At 44.9% G+C, this 24,061-nt stretch overlaps 1 protein-coding gene across 2 annotated transcripts in view; it reads left to right on the top strand.

Annotated features, from left to right (window-relative positions):
• The first annotated feature begins 3,708 nt into the window (after positions 1–3,708).
• SP7 (Sp7 transcription factor) overlaps positions 3,709–24,061 on the top strand; it is a 36,443-nt gene continuing 16,090 nt past the window's right edge. For both annotated transcript variants that reach the window (XM_082350578.1, XM_082350576.1), the window contains exons 1-2: positions 3,709–4,612; positions 16,303–16,426. The gene's annotated coding sequence lies outside the window, so the exon portion shown is untranslated. The remainder of the gene's footprint in view (positions 4,613–16,302; positions 16,427–24,061) is intronic.

The raw sequence follows: 24,061 nt of genomic DNA, 5'->3' as shown, positions 1-24,061 counted from the left end.
TGCTGACCAATTTGCACGGTCTTTGTGACTGCAGCAAACGCCATTTTATTAAATTCCCCCCAGACAGAGGTGCTAGCTACTTAACTTAAGGCAGGTTAACTTTTCAAGAGCTTGCCTTTGAAGGCTAAAGCATGTTGGAGAACTTCCCAGAGTCAAGATTCTGTAAGCCACTTCCCCTCCCCCCGCCCCCTTTAATTGTAAATACAGTCTAAGCAAAAAGCAAGCTAGCAAGATAGAGTTCCTGCTTTTTGCAACTACAAAGGTTAAAGGAGATTTTTCCTGAGACACCTGAATTTCTGGTCTCCCATTCTGCCTCTCCTGTATCCTAGTTTTGGTGGAGGCAGCCTGGGTGGTTTGTCAATAACACGACAAGGTCATTCTCTTTCTCATTTGTATGTTATATGTTGGCACTTCATTATCTGCAATTCAGCACTTGATAGTGTCACGTTTTGAAGTCTGGATTCCCCCAAAACTGAGATCTCTTGCTGCTTTGGGCAAGGCCTGAAGGTGAAAGCCTATAGTGTGAGGTGCCTAGGTCAGCTAGGCATCTTGCATTCCTTATGTCATTCTCATAATGAAGATAATAGTATTAGAGATATTATGTATTTTATAAGTGAAGAAATTGAGGCTGGGAAGTAACTTGCCCAAGATCACAAAGCTAATGAGTTGTACTGCCAGATTCCAACCCAGAATAGTCCCACAAAAAGTCTTCTATAAATTCTTAGGTGAATAAAGCAATGCCTTGTATAACCATTTATGAAAATGGGCTTAATAAAAAAAATACTTCTTTTAATTTTTGGCCACACCCCACTGCATGTGAGATCTTAGTTCCCTGACCAGAGATGGAACATGCACGCCCTGCATTGGAAGGCGGAGTCTTAACCACTGGATGGCCAGGGAAGTCCCAAATTTATTTAGTTTTAAAAAAGCTTTTTATTGTTACCTTCTAACTCCTGAAAAAAATCCTGCCCATACTTCCAGGACGGCTCAAATGGTATCATACTCTTATAAAACATCACATTTCCATTAATAGCATCTCTCCCTAGGTCAAAGTTTCTCAAAATATAATATCAGAGTCTTTATCTGTATCCTCTGGACTGCTTTTTTAAAAAGGTGGATTCCTAGACCCCATCTCAGACCTAATAAATGAGATTCTCTGGGGTGGGTCATGAGAATATGCATTCTTAAATAGCTCTTTCAGGTGATTAGTCCCTAAATCAGAGTTTAAGAAACACTAAGGGAAGAAATTGAAGAGAAGAAACTTCCAGAAGGAAAGAAACTTCCTGGAGGGAAGAAGCTGTATTACTCATCTTTGTAAACCAAGCTCTGGAGATTCCAACAGCTGTTTAGTGTATTTAGCAAAGGACCACACCCAAACTTGCTGGGGGGGAGGGAGGAGGAACTAACACCGAAGAGCAGCCCTCTGAACGTTTCACGTGTGTTGTCTAATCCTTTCAACCAATTTAAGAAATTGTCATCCTCTTCTACAGATGAGAAACCTGAGGCTCAGATACTTCAGTTAAATTATGACTGTTTTGTTTAGTTTCAACGCTTGTGTTTTTTCCAACAATTCTAAGCTAGTCTAAGCCTGAAATGGGGACTAGGGTTTGATTTTATTCCAGGTAGTGAGAAAAAAGGCCTAGATTTAGACTCAGAAATTCAAGAGCCACCATCCTTTTCACAATACTCTCTCCTTGCTTCTCCAGGACAAGACAGAATTCAGATCCTGGCTAGTGAGGGATGTCCTCGACATAAGCCTGTTTATTGATAGTTCCTGAGAGCATATGGACATGATCCATCGTGTCCAATTCATCTGTGAAAACCTGAACAAATTTTCTTTTTTCTTTTTAATTAATTAATTAATTTATTTATTTTTGGCTGCGTTGGGTGTTCGTTGCTGTGCGCAGGCGTTCTCTAGTTGCGGCGAGCGGGGGTTACCCTTTGTTGCGGTGCATGGGCTTCTCATTGTGGTGGCTTCTCTTGTTGTGGAGCACAGGGTCTAGGCACGCGGGCTTCAGTAGTTGTGGCATGCGGGCTCAGTAGTTGTGGTTCGCAGGCTCTAGAGTGCAGGCTCAGTAGCTGTGGCGCACAGGCTTAGTTGCTCCACGGCATGTGGGATCTTCCCGGACCAGGGCTCGAACCATGTGCCCTGCATTGGCAGGCGGATTCTTAACCACTGCGCCACCAGGGAAGTCCCCATAACTCTTATCTTTGATAAGAACGAACTCTAATGAAGTCTGTCCTACCTCCCCCAGCTATTGAACACTCACTCTGTCCACCATGCTCTTTTTACATACATCCATTAGAGGTAACTAAATGTCACATCTCCTCCAATCAGACAAAGCAGTCTGAGGGCGGGGATGATACCTTTTCACTTTGTATCCTCAAGGCCTGGGATACTGTTGACACCCAGTAAATACTTGATAAATGGAAGGGGAAGCCTAGTCCCCAAAATCCTGAATAGGTCTCCAGATATTACAATGCCATGGATTGATTCTCAGCCTTCGGTTGGTTGCCTTTTACAAGTTGAAACTGATTTTGAAGCTGCTCTTTGATTCTAACAATTTCCCACTTAGCAATCTGGTAACGGGAACATTTTATAAATTAAAAGACACAAATGATTCAAAATTCTCCTTTTATACCATCATTGTAACCTCCCTCTCAGTAAGCTTTCAACTACAGCTGTTAAGAACAAAACACACTGACTAAAATTTCATTTACCTGTCCTACCTTCTCTAGGATAAAGGAGTGTAGGAAAGAAAAATAGTCCCTGACAAGAAAATAAAGTCTCAACGGTCTTATAAACCTTTACATTCTAGCTCTCTGAACAGGAAAACAATCCTAGATATTTCACATCATGCACGCTCAGGTCATTTGCAAGGCAATGGTGACTTGGAGAAGCTAAAGGGATCATCACAACATGCCCTTCAGTCTTTTCAGGACCCTGCAAAGGCAAGTAACTAAGAAAAGAACTCTAACAAGAGGTAGTTTCTTTCTGTTTGAGAAGCCCAGAATCTGTTGATGAAAAATCCGGGACAGGCTACGGATATTCTTTACTGTTATTATTATTATTATTATTATTTAAAATGACTCATTCTGCATCTTTGCCGGCTTTGTTTCCTTATCTGAGATGCATCATGGTTCATCCCTGCCTAGACTCTACCTGGTACTAGGAAGGCCGTCGTCCAGTCCGGCAACTAGTCGGTGGCTCTGGTGGTCTTGAAGGCCCTGGACGAGGAAGAAAGGCTGTGGGAACGGGGGAGGGGTTTTTTGTCTGAGAGTTGGGAGGCATAGTCAAGAACACAATTTAGTTATTGTTGGAGCTGAACTCTGGCCCAAACTTCTGGAATATTCTCTTTTCTGAAGAAGACTGCAAGAAGACAGGCCTGACTGTAAACCCAGCTGATGGTCCCTGCAGCTTGAAGACCCTTTGGCAAATAAAAGCAGAGGTGGTTTCAGGCATGGTGGGAAAGAGGAATAGAAACTGCTGAGAGACACGATCCATCTGCGTTCTTGACAGCTAGAGGAGGCAAGCTGGAGTCACCAGGGAGGCTCAGAGAGGAGCCTGGACCCCACAGTAAACAAGCAGAGAGCTTCACTGAACATTTAAATCTGACCCCTAGGGACTCCAGCTTAAAACAAACACATAATCAAAACATTTCCCTCCCTCAAATATCCAACCCCCTCAGGCTCCTCAGCTCACCAGACCTGGAAGGAAGCCTGTGCTTACTGCCAAGTTACCCTCACCAGTCACCCCCATCGCCACCGCCACCCGGACCTCTGCACCCCCAAGGTGACTGGGGTACTGCGTGGCAGTTCAGCATTAAAAACAAAACACAACCAAAGTTCCTCTTTTAACCAAAAATGAAGCAGTTTCCTTTTCTCCTTCCTCTCCTGGGGAAGAAGCCTTGAGACCCCTCCAGAGTCCAGAGCTGAGAAGAGAGCTGCACCACCCCCAGCTTGCCACTCCCAGAAAGGAGAATGGCCCCGACTGGTTCAACAGGTCTATAAAAAGGACCTGCCCTGCCGGGGAACCTACAGCAGAGGCTGGAGGAGGAAAGGGGAGGGGACCGGAGGGGCGCCGGCGGGGGCTGGCCTAGTTTCCCCCTCCCACGGTACTGGGGCCACCCTGAGGGCGGGCAGAGGGCCGGGCTGGGGGTGGAGGGAGCTGGATTCATAAACAAACCCGCCTGGGCCACGAGGTGCCAGAGGAGTGGGGTGGGGTTTGCCGGCCTCTCAGGCCCAGCCTGGAGCTTGGACACTGGTGTGGGCCGGGCCGGGGCCTCTCCACCCCCAGTTTCCGGCTAGGGGTGGACCAGCTGGCTCTCCCCAAGCGCATACCCCTCCTTCCTGCTTTGCCCTCCCTCCCTTGAGCCCGAAAAGCCAGCTGAAGTTCGTAGAGGCCTGACACCTGACTTCTCTCTTCTCCCGGAAGTTTTCACTGTTCCCCCAGGAGAGTGGGTGGTTCCTGCGGGGGAAAGGCCCTGGAACACCATGTTCATACCTTCTTGAGGTGCCCAGGGAGATGGTGGAGAGGGCAGGCGCTTCACAGGCTTTTGCCTCCAAGAGAGGTTTTCCCACCGCTGCCCTGAGGCTGATGCCCAGCCTAGAGGTAACCCTTACCGCGGCCTGCCTTCTCTCTGCTCTCCCCTCCCCCACCACTGTAGGTGATCAGAGGTTCCTGGACAAAAGTCCCTGGGCGTCTTCCAGGAAGAACTTACCTTCAGCCACTCACAAGACTAGTAACTAATACTTGTAGATAGTATAGTGTCTCTTTCTTACTGATTGGGAAATAAATTTAGAACTTGAGAAGTGTGTCCAGCCAAGGTCTCAAGGCAGAGGTAGGTGGGACTCCCTGATGCCAATTCTACTCCAGCACTTCCGAAAGTGTGGTGGCATTGAACATTTCTGTATGTGTTCTTTTAATAAAATTTTATTTTTATTTTATTATTTTTTTATACATTTATTGTATTTTATTTATTTATTTTTGGCTGCAGGTCTTCGTTGCTGCGTGCGGGCTTTCTCTAGTTGCGGCGAGCGGGGGCTACTCTTCATTGTGGTGCGCGGGCTTCTCATTGCAGTGGCTTCTCTTGTTGCGGAGCACGGGCTGCAGGTGCCCGGGCTTCAGTAGTTGTGGCATGCGGGCTCAGTAGTTGTGGTGCATGGGCTTAGTTGCTCTGCGGCATGTGGGATCTTCCCAGGCCAGGGATTGAACCCATGTCCTCTGCACTGGCAGGTGGATTCTTAACCATTGCGCCACCAGGGAAGTCCCTAATAAATTTTTAGAAAGAAATTGAACTACATACCAAACCTATCATTTCACAGGTGTTATTGTTAGGGTGAAGAAAAAAGTAATGGTAAAGGGACTTCCCTGGTGGTCCAGTGGTTAAGACTCCACATTCCCAATGCAGGGGGCCCGGGTATGATCCCTGGTCAGGGAACTAGATCCCGCATGCCGCAAGGAAGATCCCACACTCGGCAATAAAGATCCTGCATGCCGCAACTAAGACCCGGCGTAGCCAAATAAATAAATATTAAAAAAAAAAAAAAGTAATGGTATATTATGGAACAAGGAGAGCCTGATTGTGGTAAAAATAGGAAGGTGGAGTGTGATGGATGGACCTCGAAATTATCCTATTAAATGGAATAAGTCAAACAGAGAAAGACAAATATCATATTATATCACTTGTATGTGAAATCTAAAAAAAAATGATACAAATGAACTTATTTACAAAACAGAAATAGACTCACAGACATAGAAAACAAACTTACAGTTACCAAAGGGGATAGTGGGTGGGTGGAGGTGGTGAGGATAAATTAGGAGTTTAGGATTAACAGATACACACTACTATATATAAAATAGGTAAATAACAAGGACCTACTGTACAGCACAGGGAATTACACTCAATATCTTTTAATAACCTATAATGGAAAAGAATCTGAAAAAGAATATATATATAACAGAATCACTTTGCTGTACACTTGAAACTAACACAACATTGTAAGTTAACTAGACTTCAATAAAAATTAAAAACAAAGAAAAAGAAGGTGGAGTGTGAATGACTGAAGCTGGGGAAATACATGGTAACATCCTGATCTCACCGTCTTACATGCAGCTATTTCTAAGAAAGATGAGGGAGAATGAGGATTCTTCAGTGAGGGGCTAGTCCAGATGACCTACAAGGCTTCTTCTAGCACTGACATTCTAAAGTTTAAGATCAATCAAAGAGTATTTAAGGCAGAAACTGGAAGCCAGAGGACAAGAAAAATTGAGCCAGCAGAGTCAGGAATTTTCTCTGAGCCACACCACCATCAGGCCAACCGCCGAAGGTCCCAGATTGGAAGAGGAAGGCTTCCTGGTCTCCACAGTGGAGAGTGCAGGACACGGTGAACAGGTCTTGAAATGGTTTGTCTCCCCCAAGTCCTGGGGAATTTTGCCTGGTTAGTCTCCTCATTCCTACAAGGTGCACACAGCAGGGCTGAAAGGAGCCACTGCTGCCCGTGTGGTATCTCTGTCCCAGGACCCTCTGCTCAATCCTGCCAAAGGACTGAGCCAATCCAAGCTGCCAACATCAAGCTGATGCTTCTCTGAGTGCCTCCTCCCTGACCTCAACCCACACCGTGCTGCTAAGGCCAGCAGCCACGGAGGCTGGGGCCCAGTCGGAACTCAGCCTCCAGGTCCAGAGGTGGTTAACTGCCTAGATCCCCTCGGGCTTAGCTTCCTCCAGCAGCTTCAAAAACACAGGACCCCAGACCACCAGCCATGTGCACATATGTGCATTATGTGGCCCTGATATAAGGCAATATGAAGAACACTGCATCACCTAACAAGTATTCTTTCCAAGAATATTGAACCTGAATCTAAGGAAGTCTTTAGATCTAATCTCCAGTTTCCAGAAAATATGGGGACTGGAGGAACAAGGTAAGTCAAAACACAAAGAAACTAATCAGAAAAATCCAAAATGTAGGTCATTCTACAGGGTAACTGACTGTTTCTTCAACAAGTCAATGGAGGACTTCCCTGGCAGTCTAGTGGTTAAGACTCTACATTTGCAATGCAGGGGGCGAGGGTTTGATCCCTGGTCGGGGAACTAAGATCCCACGTGCTAGGCATGGCCAAAAAAAAAGAACAGGTCAGGGCTTCCCTGGTAGTGCAGTGGTTAAGAATCTGCCTGCCAGAAATAGGGACACAGATGTAGAGAACAAACGTATGGACACCAAGGGGGGAAAGTGGTGGGGTCGGGGCGGGGAGATGGTGGTGGGATGAATTGCGAGATTGGGATTGACATATATACACTAATATGTATAAAATGGATAACTAATAAGAACCTGCTGTATAAAAAAAGTAAATTAAATTAAAAAAAAAAAAAAGAATCCGCCTGCCAATGCAGGGGACATGGGTTCGAGCCCTGGTCCGGGAAGATCCCACATGCCGCGGAGCAACTAAGCCTGTGCGCCACAGCTACTGAGCCTGCGCTCTAGAGCCCGTGAGCCACAACTACTGAACCCACGTGCCACAACTACTGAAGCCCGTGCACCTAGAGCCCGTGCTCTGCAACAAGAGAAGCCACTGCAATGAGAAGCCTAAACACCACAACGAAGAGTAGCCCCAGCTTGCTGCAACTACAGAAAGCCTGCGCACAGCAACGAAGAAGACCCAATGCAACCAAAAATAAATCAAAAAAAAAAAAAAAAGAGCAGGTCAATGGCGTGGAAAAGGAGGAGGAAGAGTTGCTCTTGCTTAAAGGAGACTTAAGAGGCAAAACAGTCACATGCAACAAGATCCTATTTTGAACAAAACAACAACAGTAAAAAGACCTTTTGGGGACAGCTGGGAAAATTTGAATATGGACTGGGTATTAGATGATATTAAGGAATGATTGTTAATTTGGGAGGCATGATAATAGCATTGGGATTGTATTAGAATATGTTTTTATTAGCAATGCATATTAAAATACGTAAGGGTTTAACTCAAAATGTCTGTAAATTATATTAAAATGCTTAAAAAAAGAATAACTGGGGGAATGCCCTGGCCGTCCAGTGGTTAGGACTGTGTGCCTCCACTGCCGGGGGCCTGGGTTTGATCCCTGGTTGGGGAACTAGGATCCCACAAGCTGCACGGTGCAGCCAAAAAATAAATAAATAAGTAGGTAAATGAATGAATAACTGACCTAAATGTGGCAAATATCAATAATCGTTTTTCGGCCCCACCCTCCAAATATTAATAATTGTTAAGTCCAGATGACAGTTATATCAGATTCATTTTCCTCTCCATTCTGATTTTTTTTTAAATTAATTAATTTATTTTTATTTTTGGCTGTTTTGGGGTCTTTGTTGCTGTGCGCGGGCTTTCTCTAGTTGCAGTGAGCAAGGGCTACTCTTCGTTGCGGCGCGGGGGCTTCTCATTGCAGTGGCTTCTCTTGTTGCGGGGCACGGGCTCTAGGCGTGCGGGCTTCAGTAGTTGTGACACATGGGCTCAGTAGTTGTGGTGCACAGGCTTAGTTGCTCCGTGGCATGTGGGATCTTCCCGGACCAGGGCTCGAACCCGTGTCCCCTGCATTGGCAGGCGGATTCTTAACCACTGTGCCACCAGGGAAGTCCTCCATTCTGATTTAAATGATTTTTTAATAATACAGTTTAAAAATTAAATAATAATAATTAAAATTCCCACTGGCTTATTTCTCCTTTTATGTCTCAAGTCTCAGGCCCATGGCCTCCTTTCCTTTGTGCTGGAGTTCACACCTTCTCAGCTGTTCTCTCCTCTTCTCCCCTTGCCACATCAGCCTATGGCATAATGCCAAAGACATGCCACCACTTGCCATACATCTCAAGGTTTGGTGATTTAGAGGAGGGGAGTAGAAGTACGAGGCTTCTCCTATGGCACCCTTTTTAGAATCCGTTTCTGCGTGGTGGTAGTAGACTTTTGGGGAGACGCTCTTCCCCACACTGCAGCCACCCATGTCTGAGCTAGTCAGCATCTATCACACCATGTGGCTAACTCAGAAAAGTAAAGGATTTAGGGGAAATGGGAGCAATCTCCCCTGGGGCAGGCTTCTGACCAAGGCTGAGGAGGGAGGCAGTAAGCTGGAGAACTTCCTGGCTTCCCACTTGTGTGATTATTTATTCCCCCCCAGGGAATTCCTGGTATGTCCACTGGTTAAGACTCCCCACTTTCACTGCCGGGGGCCCACGTTTGATCCCTGATCGGGGATCCTGTAAGCCACGTGGCCAAAAATTAAAAAATAAAGAATACTTTTATTCCCCACCATTCCCTGCTCCCCACCCCAGACCAAAGCCAATGTCTCTGCTGTGCACTTTTATTCGTTGTTGAACATGTTCTGTGCAAGATAGGGCTCTAGGCACTGGGAAAGATGAGAGGAAGGAGACACGCTCCTGCCTCAAGGAACTCATGGCTTAGTAAAGGAGGCTGACTCATACTCAGCTAATTATAATATCCTGTCTTACATGCAATGAAGGAGATACATACACAAGGGATCCACCACCCCCCCTTTTTTTTTTTGGCCTCGCTGTGCAGCTTGTGAGATCTTATTTCCCCTACCAGGGATTGAACCTGGGCCCTCGGCAGTGAGAGCACAGAGTCCTAACCGTTGGACTGCCAGGGAATTCCCAAAGGGACCCCTTTTTAAGGGACCTTGTGACCAGTTTTCTCCCCAACAAACTTTTACTCTCTCTCTTAGACGCCTATCCCCACTCATAGCAGTAATCAGTCATTGAGTCTCATCGGTCTTATTCCGCAAGCATCTTTCAGATTCATCCCTTAGGCAGGTGAACCCAACATTGTTTACTTGTTACTGTAAACAATGCATTCCTTGTCTCCAGGTTGACCCTCTTCAAAATAGGCCCCAGGGAGTCTTATCTCACTGATAAGACATAGCTTATCATCTGGTACAAATCAAATCAAATCTTTCCAGGATTTACCTTTCACCTTAGAGAGCAAAGCTCCAGCCATGCCCACTCAACTACTTATCACTCATAAAATAGACCAAATGGTTTTCTCCATGACATCCTACTGATACACATACAGGTGAATGCCTGGGGTGCCCTTACCCGTAGTAGTTCAAGAACTCACTTTTCAGGAATTCCCTGGTGGTCCAGTGGTTAGGACTCTGTGCTCTCATTGCCCAGGGCCTGAGTTCAATCCCTGGTCGGGGAACTAAGATCCCACAAGCCACACAGTGCAGCCAAAAAAAAAAAAAAAAAAAAGAACTCACTTTTCAAGTCTTAGATCAAGCTTCATCCCTGGAATCCTTTCCAGAAATATTCCCTTCTCTATAGAATTGGCCACACTTCTCCCTGTGGTGCCCCCAGTTGCAATCTGATACAACCTCTGCTGTTTTCCACCTTGCAGCCTTCAACACTTTGTTGCACTTGTCTGCACATTTATAAATACAGTGGAGAGAAGCAAACCTGGGTCATGGAGCCACAGGTCAAAGTTCACATCCAGGCTTAGAAACTGTGCAACTTGAAGCAAGTTACTTAATCTCTCTGAGCCTTAATTGCCTCATCTATAAAATGAAAATATTATTACTCACCTGGAAGAGTTGTAGAGAAATTAAATGGAAATGTGGTCAGTCTTTTTTGCTTTTGTTGTGGGATTTTTTTTTTTTAATCTGCTTGGTTTTTGTTTTTATTACCCAAGTAACACATGAACATCCTGTGTCTGTATAAGATTTGAAACAGTCAGAAGTTTAGTGAGTATGTGCACATCTCCCATCATTAACCTACCCCACACACACCATTCTCTCTTCTTCCAAGGTAGGGAACCGCCTTCACCAGTTCATAGTTTGGTCTGCAGTTTTTCAATCCCTTTTCTATGCATTTACATATATTTATATACATCCAGCAGATATTTACTCAACGTCTGTTATGTGCCAGGCACTGACTGTTCTGCTTTTGTTGTTGTTGTCGTTGTTGTTGGTTTAGGTCAGAGGTCTTTTTTTTTTTTAACTTTTTATTTTATATTGGAGTATGGAAGGCACTGACTGTTCTGGTGTGACAATAAAGACACAACAGTGAACAAAACAGAAAAAAACGTTTGCTTTTTTAAGCTTACTTGCTATGTTCACATATATTCTCTGTTGGTGGTATTTTTTATGTAACTAAGTATTGTTAAGTATTATTCTACAACTTGCTTTTTTTTTTTTTACTTAACAAAATATGCTGAAGATATTTCATTAGTTTATTTCATTCTTTCTTAATTTTTCAAACTCTTCTGGAGCAAACATCTTTGTATTTATATACTTATGCCCATGTATGGCATTTAAGAGACAGTGAAGAGCTGTATAGCATAGTGGTTAAGAGCACAGGTTCTGGAGACAGGTGCAAATCCTGACTCTGTCACCTACTAGCTATATGACCTTGGTCAAGTCACTTAACCTCCTTTCCTTACTTACCTTACCTTATCTATAAAATGAGGAAATAAGAGTATTTACTGGGTGGAATGGTTGAGGTATGTTAGGAATCCCAACACACGGTTAAGTACATATCAGTATTATCGGTATAGTTTCTTTTTTTTTTTTAAAGGAATTCCTTTATTTATTTTTTTATAATTTATTTATTTATAGCTGTGTTGGGTCTTCGTTTCTGTGCAAGGGTTTTCTCTAGTTGCGGCAAGCGGGGGCCACTCTTCATCGCGGTGCGCGGGCCTCTCTCTAACGCGGCCTCTGTTGTTGCGGAGCACAGGCTCCAGACGCGCAGAGCTCAGTAGTTGTGGCTCACGGACTGAGTTGCTCCGCGGCATGTGGGATCTTCCCAGAGCAGGGCTCGAACCCGTGTCCCCTGCATTGGCAAGCTGACGCTCAACCACTGCGCCACCAGGGAAGCCCTATCGGTATAGATTTTTAGGTGGAATTGCAGAGTCAAGATTATACATATTTAAAATTTTGATACACTGCCAAATTATCTTCCAAAAATATTTCCAGTTACACTAATACCAACACTGTGAAAGTGATAGTTTCCCTGAATTCTCTCCAATGTTTAAAATTGTTTTTGGGACTTCCCTGGTGGTCCAGTGGTTAAGACTCCACGCTTCCAATGCAGGGGGCACGGGTTTGATCCCTGGTCAGGGAACTAAGATCCCGAATGCGGTGAGGCCAAAAAAAAAAAAAAAAAAGTTGTCAATCTAACAATTCCATTATTGAAATTTGTTGTTTTCTGATTAATTGAGATTTACAAGGACAAGTGTGTCCATTTGTATTTTGTCCTCTATGAATTGTCCTTTCATGTTCTTTGTCCATTTTTCTATTGAATCGTTTGACTTAAGCTCTTTATGTGTATAAGATATTAATTCTTTGTTAAAAATATGTCAAATATTTTCTCCCTGTCCATTGTCTTTTTGTTTGTTTTTGAGATCAAAGGCAGTCAGCTTTAGTGAGGTATAATTTTTACACAATAAAATGTACCCATTTTAAATGTACATTTTGATGAGTTTAGACAAATATATATATACACGTGTAACTATCACAACAATCAAGATATAAAACGTTACGGACTTCCCTGGTGGCACAGTGGTTATGAATCCGCCTGCCAATGCAGGGGACACGGGTTCGAGCCCTGGTCCGGGAAGATCCCACTTGCCGCGGAGCAACTAAGCCCGTACACCACAACTACTGAGCCTGCGCTCTAGAGCCCGCGAGCCACAACTACTGAGCCCGCGTGCCACAACTACTGAAGCCCACGCACCTAGATCCTGTGCTCCACAACGAGAGAAGCCACGGCAATGAGAAGCCTGCGCACCGCAAGGATGAGTAGCCCCTGCTCCCTGCTCGCCACAACTAGAGAAAGCCCGCACGCAGCAACGAAGACCAAACACAGCCAAAAATAAATAAATAAAATAAATTAATTTTTTTAAAAAGATATAAAACGTTACCCTAAAAAGTTCCCTGTGCCCCATCCCCTCCTACAATCCATGCCAACCCCTCCCCCACCTCAGCTCCCAGTCTTTTGTGGGTCTTTTTTTTTTTTTTTTGGCTGCCTTGGGTCTTCGTTGCTGCGCCCAGGCTTTCTCTACCTGCAGTGAGCGGGGGCTACTCTTCGCTGTGGTGCGCGTGCTTCTCATTGCGGTGGCTTCTCTTGTTGTGGAGCACGGGTTCTAGGCGCACGGGCTTCAGTAGTTGTGGCATGCGGGCTCAGTAGTTGTGGCTTGCGAGCTGAGTTGCTCCGTGGCATGTGGGATCTTCCCGGACCAGGGATCGAACCCATGTCCCCTGCATTGGCAGGTGGATTCTTTTTTTTTTTTAATACCTCTTTATTGGATTATAATTGCTTCACAATACTGTATTAGTTTGTGTTGTACAACAAAGTGAATCAGCCATATGCATACATATATCCCCATATCCCCTCCCGCTTGAGCCTCCCCCCCCACCCTCCCTATCCCACCCCTCTAGGTCATCACAAAGCACGGAGCTGATCTCCCTGTGCTACGCTGCTGCTTCCCACTAGCTGACTATTTTACATTTGGTAGCGTATATATGTCGATGCTACTCTCACTTCGCCCCAGCTTCCCCCTCCCCCCCGCACACCGTGTCCTCAAGTCCATTCTCTATGTCTACGTCTTTATTCCTGCCCTGCCACTTGGTTCATCAGTAGGCAGGTGGATTCTTCATCACTGTGCCACCAGGGAAGTCCTTGACCTGCTTTCTGAATTCTAGATTTGATTCTGGAAAATAATTAGATTTGTGTTTTCAGAAATATAATCATACAGTATTTGGTATGTATTTTTTTTTTTTTCCTCTAGCTTTTTTCCCTCAACATACTGGTTTTGAGATTCTTCCACACTGCTGGGTATATCAGTAGCTTATTCCCTATTATTACTTAGTAGTATTATGGTAAATATATGTTTAACTTTATAAGAAACTGCCAAAATGTTTTCTAAAATTGCTGTACTATTTTACATTTTTATTTATAGATTTATTTAATTTATTTATTGGCTGCATTGGGTCTTCATTGCTGAGTGCGGGCTTTGTCTAGCTGTGGCGAGCGGGGGCTACTCCTCCTGGCGGTGTGCGGGCTTCTCATGGCAGTGGCTTCACCTGTTGCGGAGCACCGGCTCTAGGTACACAGGCTTCAGTAGCTGTGGCACATGGGCTTCAGTAGTTGCGGCTCACGGGCTCTAGAGCTCAGGCTCAGTAGTTATGGCACACAGGCTTAGTTGCTCCGCGGCATGTGGGATCTTCCCGGACCGGAGCTCGAACCCGTGTCCCCTGCATTGGCAGGCGGATTCTTAACCACTGTGCCACGAGGGAAGACCCTATTTTTAAATATACATAAATACTAGATACTAACCCTTTTTAAAAAGTATTGGAAGTATTTTCTTCTGTCAGTTGCCTTTTAACTTTGTTATTGTTATCTATGCACCAGAACTATCTTTATTTTAACAAAATTCACGTTTTATTTAGGTTGAAATAAACTATACAAAACTGATTTTCTTCATCAAAAATAACAATATTTTCTGTATTATTCCTAGATAAACCACAAAACACTTATTTTTGTAGGTTTTCTAGGTTTTGCTTGTCAATCAAGATGAGGCAGTAGATACCGTCATGGAAAAAGACAGAAGAAAACAGTCAAATCAGTTGTCACCTCCCATTGAGTACATTAGTCATTGATGATCTGCCTGTTTAAATGGCCTGTTTGAACTCCTGTGCTTTGGAGACCTAACTGTTCTTCCAGAAGATAGCATTGAAAGTACCCTGTTACACTCTGTGTGATCTCTGCTAATGGCACTTTGGAATTGTATTAAAGTCATTTTAGACATAACATTTATCACTGTGGGTCCAACTATCAGGTATTGAGTTATCAGTTCTTTGAAGAAATAAATTTTGAGGAGGTGTGGGAGGAAGGAATACATTTTATAAAACGTTACAATGAAGCTCATCACTGACTTTTGAATATTAGGAGTTTTAAGTATGCTGTTAAAAATCTGTAAGGGACAGTTAAGAAAATTATCAGACTGTAAGAGAAACGTGTGAGCTCGCCAAACAAGGATTTCAGTGTAGATTTTGTCTTTATCAAATGAAGTTAAAGAAACAAGTTATAGTTAAAGTTTGAATGGAAGAGCCTGCCGTTATTGTTCCTCATCTGGTTGTTGCTGTGCAATGAAAATGGACGAAAGTGTCTCAAAGCATACCTGAGGAACACTTTGACAGACCAAAGGTCAAGTAACTTGGCTTTGTTTAACATAAATTTTGATATAAAACACGATTTGGATTTAATGGTGGATACATATATCAAACTCTATACAAGTAAGTCAGAGCTTCCTACAGATAATTCAGAAACCATTGAAAATATCTAAGAGACTTTTAAAATAAGCTTTCTCTTATACTTGATATTTGAAAAACTCTGTCAGAACTTATTTTTTAACAGATCAAATCTTTCTTTTTGTACCTTTGTATCCCCAGCACCTGGACCTGTGCCGGGCACAAAATAGCCCGTCACTTAGTGTTTACTGAATGATCCAACGACAGTGAGGAATTCCACTGCCATCCCCAGGAGTTTGTAAATACAGTCACATTTCCATCATTTAGTTAACACAAACTAGTCACAGGAGATGAATTTAACCATCAGTAAAAGACTCCAAAATATTATCTGCCAAGGAGAGGCTGATGAGATTTGGGAACACCTAACTCCACTCTTTGGTCCACTGTATGCCCACTGAGAGCCTTCTTTAAAAATTTCAGGGACTTCCCTGGTGGTCCAGTGGGTAAGACTCCACGCTCCCAATGCAGGGGGCCTGGGTTCGATCCCTGGTTGGGGAACGAGATCCCACATGCATGCCACAACTAAGAAGTCCGCAAGCCAGCAACTAAAATCCCGCATGCTGCAACGAAGATCCCGAGTACCACAGCTAAGACCCGGAGCAGCCAAAATAAATAAATAAATATTAAAAAAAAAAAATTTCATCTGATTTTATTACACTCCCCTGCTTAAACCTTTTCAAGGCTTTATGGCACCCTTGGGATAAAGTCCCCCAACCTTAACTTGGCCTATAAGGCTCTGAGTCATCTGGTCTTCAGGTTTGGCCACCATTTCCTCCTTCTCGTCCATATATGTTTTCAGTTCCTCCAACATGCCATGATCTTCCCCAAGCCATTGTCCCTACTTATGCTGCTCCTTCTGCCTGGAGCACTTCTGTCTCCCTCCACCCCCACCTAACTGCCAGTCACCTTTCTGGACTCAGTTTAACTCAACTCCTCTGGGACGCCTTCCTTCCCCAACTCCTGAAACAGCCATAAGTTCTGTATAACCCTGTAATTACTCATTCAACTTTTGCCTTCCCCCCAGACTATAAACTCCACAAGAGAGAAGACCATGCTGCTCTTATTTGCCTCCTTGTCTCCACTGTCTACTAGAGTGCCTGGCTCATAATAGACACTTGATAAAGGTTGAATGGATGAATGCATTAAAGGTAAGCCAGGAGTAGGAGGAATTGCAGGATTCATTAAGAAGTCTGGATTTTATCTTGGGGGTAATGGAAGCCATTAAAAGATTTGAAGCAGAAGAGTAAAATATAAAAGGCTCAATCAGTCCCACTAGGCTGAGATGAAATGTTCAGATAATCAGACAACAGAAATCGCACAGTGATAGAGTAAACACATAAGGGGACCCTAATCCAGCCTGGAAATGCCTGAACTGAGCAGGAGATCATGATTCCTAACCTACCTGTGGTTCTTTATTTTTTTTTTAATGAAGTTCTATTCTTTTTTTAAAATTTATTTATTTGTTTATTTGATTTGTGGCTGCGTTGGGTTTTCATTGTTGCATGCGGGCTTTCTCTAGCTGTGGCGAGCAGGGGCTACTCTTTGTTGTGGCTTCTCTTGTTGAGGAGCACAGGCTCTAGGCGTGCGGGCTTCAGTAGTTGTGGCACACAGGCTCAGTAGTTGTGGCTCGCGGGCTCTAGAGCGCAGGCTCAGTAGTTGTGGTGTACGGGCTTAGTTGCTCCGCGGCAAGTGGGATCTTCCCGGGCCAGGGCTCGAACCCGTGTCCCCTGCATTGGCAGGCGATTCTTAACCACTGTGCCACCAGGGAAGTCCCTACCTGCAGAGCTTTTAAAAAACACTCATAGGGCTTCCCTGGTGGCGCAGTGGTTGGGAGTCTGCCTGCTAGTGCAGGGGACGCGGGTTCGAGCCCTGGTCTGGGAAGATCCCACATGCCGCGGAGCAGCTAGGCCCGTGAGCCACAACTACTGAGGCTGCGTGTCTGGAACCTGTGCTCCGCAGCAAGAGGGGCCACGATAGTGAGATGCCCGCGCATCGCGATGAAGAGTGGCCCCCGCTCGCCGCAACTAGAGAAAGCCCTAGCACAGAAACGAAGACCCAACAGAGCAATCAATCAATTAATCAATCAATCAATCAATCAATCTTTAAAAAAAAAAAACAAAAAAACACTCATACATGGCCCCACTCCAGTCCAATTAAATCAAGTACTTCTGGGGTTGATTGAGGCTCAGACATCTACACATACTATATTCTCTGGGCTGTGCATTAAAATCCTATGACTTATTTATTTCATAACTGAGAGTTTGTACCTCTTAGTCTCCTTCACCTCTGGTAACCACTAGTTTGTTCTCTGTATCTGTGAGTCTGTTTCTGTTCTGTTCTATTTGCTTGTTTTGCTTTTTAGATTCCATGTATAAGTGAAAACATACAGTATTTGTCTTTCTCTGCATCTATACATTTTTAAAGCTTATAAAGTCATTCCAATATGAAGCTAGAGTTGAAAACCAGACTTATAAGGATATTCCAGAGAGGGAGTAAAGGCAAAACAGCTAAGAATTGCTGGACGTAAGTTCTCGACACAGAGAGCCTTGATCTTCTAGATTATGGAGAACTTCTGAAGGATTTTGAATGGGGAAATGAGAGCCTGGAACATAGAATTTTTTTTTTCAATCTAGGTGCAAAGAGTCAATAAGTTAGTCATAGTATTTGGTTCATAGTGAAGCAGGAGGGAAGGGGGCAGGGCACAACCTTTAAAAGAATGACATAGCCATAGGACATGACAAAAAACTGGGTCCAGGATGGCGGAAGATTCAACTTCCAGTAGACCTCGAGCCTCATTATATGCTCATTGTAATTCATTAGCATGCTAAATGCCACACCCACCAACGCCATGACAGTTCTGAGGCCAACCATAAAAGGCCAAAAGTGGGCCGTGGCCCAGTTCCTGGAAATCTACGCCCCTTCCCCCAAATAGTTGGAATAATCCTCCCACTCATTAGCCTATGAAATTACCCAGTCCATAAAAACTAACCACGCCATATTTCCAGGCTTCTCACCTACTGAGATGGCCCACACTCTGTCTGTGGAGTATGTTCCTCCCAAGACCATTCTCTTCTTTTGAGACAGACCACATTCTGTCTATGGAATGTGTATCTCTCTAAATAAATCCCCTTCTTTTTTAAAAAATTTATTTATTTATTTTATTTTTGGCTGTGTTGGGTCTTCGTTGCTGTGCGCAGGCTTTCTCTAGTTGCTGCGAGTGGGGGCTTCTCTTGTTGTGGAGCACGGGCTCTAGGTGCATGGGCTTCAGTAGTTGCAGCACGTGGGCTCAGTAGTTGCAGCGCATGGGCTTAGTTGCTCCGCGGCATGTGGGATCTTCCTGGACCAGGGATCAAACCCATGTATGCTGCATTGGTAGGCAGATTCTTAACCACTGCGTCACCAGGGAAGTCACCTGGGAGTGAATTTTTACTTAACATCTTTTTGGTCTTCTATGAGAGTAATTTACCCCCATTTTACAGACAAGGAGACTGAGGCTCACAGAGTTTGCACAACTAGCAAGTGGTGGAGCTTGAGTTCACACCTTAGTCTGTCTGACTTCCAAGACAGTGCACTTTACTACTCCAAACTGCCTCCATGTCATAAGAGCATGGCTGTTGACCAGGTTTCTTCCACTAGATTGCACACTTCGTGTTAAATGCTATTATGGACACTTGTAACACATACCTGGCACACAGTAGATGCTCAGGAAATGTCCGTAAAAGGCTGGTAGGCTGGTGGGTGAGACAGAAAATAGACCCTTGCTTGTTGAATTCTGGCCTACGAGTCTGGACACTTTTACACCTTTGACAGGGGTCATGCCTTCTCTGAGTCAAGGCTGGGGGAAGGCACAGAATCAGTACCATAACCCTCTGAGGATTCTTCCCACCCCAGCCCTTACCTCAGCACTGGCAGGTCTGCCATTGCATTGTCTCCTGCAAAAGGTGCCAACACTCTGGCCCGGGAACAAGCCCTGGAGAGTGGGTGATAGGTGGAGTCGTTGGGTAGCTCACTCCTGCCACCTGGTGGTACTGAGCAGCCTTGCTCACCCTTCTTTCAGAGCTGAGGATCTAGGGAAGGTCTTGTCTGAAAAAAGTCTAGAAGTTGTTTGCACACTGCCCTTCCCTCCAAGGGTCTTTCTTTCTCTGGAATCCCTTCCCATTTGCAGAACACACTGAACTGAGCTGGATGGAGTTAAGACCCTTAAAGATCCTAAGCTCCGAAAAGATTGTGGTGTTCAACTCTAGCATAAGGGCTTCAAGATAGAAACAATACTGAAAGTGATAAGTGCAAGTAACGATGTGACACAAAACTGACTTCTCTTACGATGACTACTTTAATGCTTTTATTTTTTAAAATGAAATAACAAATTATATCAAATGTTCTGTTTATTTTAATGTCTCTGCTTTGCTGCCCTGTGTACTAAGCACTACTGGGTACTGTTGGGTACCAAGGTAGCACACCGTGGACTCCCCTTTGGAAAAGAGAATCTTCCTAATTTAAGCCTATGAACTACTTGAGGGGGAGGGTTATTGTATTTTATACATGTTTGTCTTCACTGGGACCCTGTGGAACCTGGGAGATAATAAGAGATAACAATCAATGATTGGCTTGTTGTCTTTACCTGAAATGCATCCCTGACTGGCCTGTTGTCAGGACCCTTGGGAGACCATCTCTACTTTGTCACAGCCTTTTGTGTGTGTGTGTGTGCCTCGACACTCAGCATGCAGGATCTTAATTCCCCGACCAGGGATCAAACCCGTGCCCCCTGCAGTGAAAGAATGGACCCTTAACCACTGGACTGCCAGGGAAGTCCCTGTCACAGCCTTGCTGGGTGCCTAATACCTACCTGCCTATCTCTCTGCATCTTTAGTTTTTCTCTTTGCAAGTCAGAACCCTCCCTCCCCACTCCAAGAAACCTGATTTCAATTCCAAGAAAGGATCTCAAAACCCTAGAACTTTAGAGCTAGAAGGAACCAAGATACTAATAATTCCCACCATTTGCTGAATACTATTTTTTTTTAAAGTGGGTTTTATTAAGAATAACCATTTTGCTTTTTTAAAAAAGTTTTATTGGAGAATCTTTATTTTTATCCTTTTAAAAAACTTTTTTTAAGAATAGCCATTTTGGGGGACTTCCCGTGGCACAGTGGTTAAGAATCCGCCTGCCAATGCAGGGGACACGGGTTCGAGCCCTTGTCCGGAAAGATCCCACATGCTGCGGAGCAACTAAGCCTGTGCGCCACAACTACTGAGCCTGAACTCTAGAGCCCACGAGCCACAACTACTGAGCCCACGTGCCACAATGAAGAGTAGCCCCCCTCTCACCGCAACTAGAGAAAGCCCGCATACAGCAACGAAGACCCAACGCAGCCAAAAATAAATAAATAAAATAAATAAATTTAAAAAAAAAGAATAGCCATTTTGGGGCCTTCCCTGGTGGCACAGTGGACAAGACTCCATGCTCCCAATGCAAAGGCCCCGGGTTTGATCCCTGGTCAGGGAACTAGATCCAACATGCATGCCACAACTAAGAGTTCACATGCCACACCTAAGGAGCCTACGAGCTGCAACTAAGGAGCCCGCCTGCCACAACTAACACCCAACACAACCACTAAATAAATAAATAAATATTTTTTAAAAAACCCCAAGAATAGCCATTTTGGGACTTCCCTGGTGGTCCAGTGGTTAAGACTCCATGCTTCCACTGCAGGGGGTGCAGGTTGGACCCCTGGTCTGGGAACTAGGATCCCACATGCCACATGGCAGAATAAATAAATAAATAAATAAATAAAATAAAAAATTAGGAGTAGCCATATTTTTGGGGTTTTTTTTGTTTTTTTAATATTTATTTGTTTATGGCTGCATTGGGTCTTTGTGCTGTGCGGGCTTTATTTAGTTGCGGCGAGCAGGGGCTATTCTTCATTGCGGTGCTTGGGCTTCTCACTGCAATGGCTTCTCTTGTTGTGGAGCATGGGCCCTAGAGTGCACAGGCTTCAGTAGTTGTGGTACGCGGACTCAGGAGTTGTGGCTCGCAGGATCTAGAGCACAGGCTCAGTAGTTGTGGCGCACGGGCTTAGTTGCTCCGCAGCATGTGGGATCTTCCCGGACCAGGGCTTGAGCCCATGTCCCCTGCATTGGCAGGCGGACTCTTAACCACTGTGCCACCAGGGAAGTCCCAAGAATTGCCATTTTGAATTTTGTCAAATGTCTTCTTAGCGTCTATTAAATTGGTGATGTGACTTTTATTGTTTAACATATTAACATGCTCTTTATTCATGACTTCCATTATTAAAGACCTATTCTAGCATTCCTGAGATGAATCAGAGAGGAGCCTTAGCACTCACTGAAGTCAGTGGTTCTCAATTAGATGTAGCCAAATTCGTTTATTTTCAGATGAGGAAACGGACGCAATGAGAGGTAAAGTGGGTCATCTATGCTTTCAAATATGGTCCTTGGGTTTTTTTTTTTGTTTTTTTTTTTTTGCCCTACCCAGGTTGTTAAGATCCTAAAGGGCAAGCACTGAGGGTCCTATGTAGCATTTTCTGTATAATATTTCACCTAAGGGTCCACTCAGTAAATCCTATTCATTACTAAATTGATTAGTAAGCTTTTATACTGGAGCTAGAAAAAGAAGTTGCAGGCTAAAAAGGTAGATGGAAGATGGTAGTTATACCAAAAGAGGACTTCTAGATAGTGGAGAGGTAAACCATTAAACAAGTGAATAAAGATGGCTTGAGGCATCCCCTCCTCAGGTGAGCCTGAGAAAGAGGAGGATATGCCTTCTAACTAGGCCACACGACTGTGGAAAGAACATAATGACTTTTGGCCAGGCTGATTAGCTTTGGTTCTTCCTATGATTATCACATTTCCTCATCCCTCCACGGTGACCTTACATCCTAGAGTTTTCAGAACTTTACAACTTCAGATATTTCCCTTAAACCAGTGAGATGTTCCAGAAAACAGCAGACTGTGTATCTCCATCCTCCACTTTTTCAATGCTCTGTCCCATTTTGTATCCATGCCCAAATCTGTACCTTTCCCAGCAAAAGACAAACACGCAGGATGTAAGAATTAGGCCCCTGAACTGGAAAGGCAGTGGGCAGAAGAGCATAAGGCTAAAGAATAGGCTGAATTGAATATAACAAAAAAGAAACAGACTCACTAGTGGTTACCGGTGGGGAGAGGGAAGGGGGGAGGGGCAATATAGGAGTAAGGGATTAAGAGGTACAAACTATTATGTATAAAATAAGCTATAAGGATATATTGGGAATATAACCAATATTTTATAATGACTATAAATGGACTATAACCTTCAAAAATTGTGAATCACTATATTGTACACCTGTAGCTTACATAATATTGTACATCAACTATACTTTAATAAGAAAAAATAAAAGAGCCGAGCTGGGGGTACAATTCCCACACTCTTCTTCTCAATCTGGCTGAGATAGAAGGGATCAAGGGGGAGCAGAGGTGGGGGGGTGGAGGGTGGGCTGTCACCAATGAGCCACAGATCCCCAGGTCCCCAGGCTCCTGGAGCTGCACATTCTTGCCCTCTCTTTGTCTCTTGACTGCCATGACTGAGTCCACTGGACACCATATGCTTCTTCTGCAGGAATTTGGAAGTAGCTAGAAAGTGCTCTGAGGGTAGCACTGAGGGGGAGCATTGCAGTCTTCCTCTACTCCAGTTCTCAAGACCCTGGAAAGAGGGGTCAGGCCTGAGAACCATCCAGAAATGGAATGGGGTTGTGGGTGCTGCCTGGCAGGGCACAGGCAGCCCTAGATGTCCCGGTCTGTCCCCTCACCTCTGTTAAGTAAGGCCTGCCTGCTCTCCTACCCCATATTCTTGGATTCCTAAGGTCTCCTTAGCTGGCAAGGAAGGCCCAAGGCCCAAGGAGACTTTAAAGAAGTAAGGGACTGAGGAGAGAGAGAGTGTGACCATCCACGAGTGTGCTGAATGTACTTATTTGAGTTCAATGTATGTCTCCTTCTAAGACCTGGCCCTCGTGGTTGTCAGTGTCGCCATGAATACCCATGGGTGTGTGACTGTGGCATGTGGTGTGTGCCTTTGTGTGTCGGGGCAGGGGCTCCCTGTGGTGTGCATGTGTGTTGGGAGGGAGTGATGGTGAGAGTCTGGCTCCCTCTCCTCCTCCCCCATCCCTGGTCCCATCTGGCCTTGATCAACGGGTCCCTGGGGAGGGAGCCGCGGTTTCGGATACAGGAAAATGTTCCAGGAAGCGGCCACTGTGCTGGGCCCTGCTCAGGCTCCCCCAGCGGAAATTGTTCCAGGAGGGAGGGGGAGAGTGTTGAGATAGGATTAAGGGAGGAGGGGGTGGCTCTTGGCTCCCCTCTCCATTGGATAAAGCAGGATAAACTGATGGGAAGCTCAGGTCAGCCAGGAACCTGGATGCTGCTACCTAAATCCTTTAATGCAGGAAAACTGAGAGCCAGCGAGAGGAGAGGGTTCCCTTTCTTCTCTCTTTCTAGTGAAGTTTAAGGACTGGGATCTGGGTGGTCCCTGGAGATCCCTTTTCTGGCCCTGCTAGCACGTACCCAAGCTGGGGACCAGAACACCTGGGTCTTGTCTGAAAGTGGTGTGGCTTGATGGGGTGGGGGAGGAGGGGGCATAAGATTCAGCCCCTTCTCCTCACTGAGGGGGCTTTGAAGCTTGGATGCAGGACTGGGAGGGCTGCCTAATTGGGATAATGGAGGTTAATGGGGCGCCTGGAGGGGGTGGCCACGCTCCTAGATCAAAGAGGCCAGCTCTTCCCATCCACCACAGC

Source organism: Balaenoptera borealis (genome assembly GCF_965194805.1).
Source record: "Balaenoptera borealis genome assembly, chromosome: 13".
In the NCBI taxonomy this organism is placed as follows: Eukaryota; Metazoa; Chordata; class Mammalia; order Artiodactyla; family Balaenopteridae; genus Balaenoptera; species Balaenoptera borealis.
Note: the sequence above shows the minus strand (reverse complement) of the source record. Positions and strands in the feature narration are given on the sequence as shown.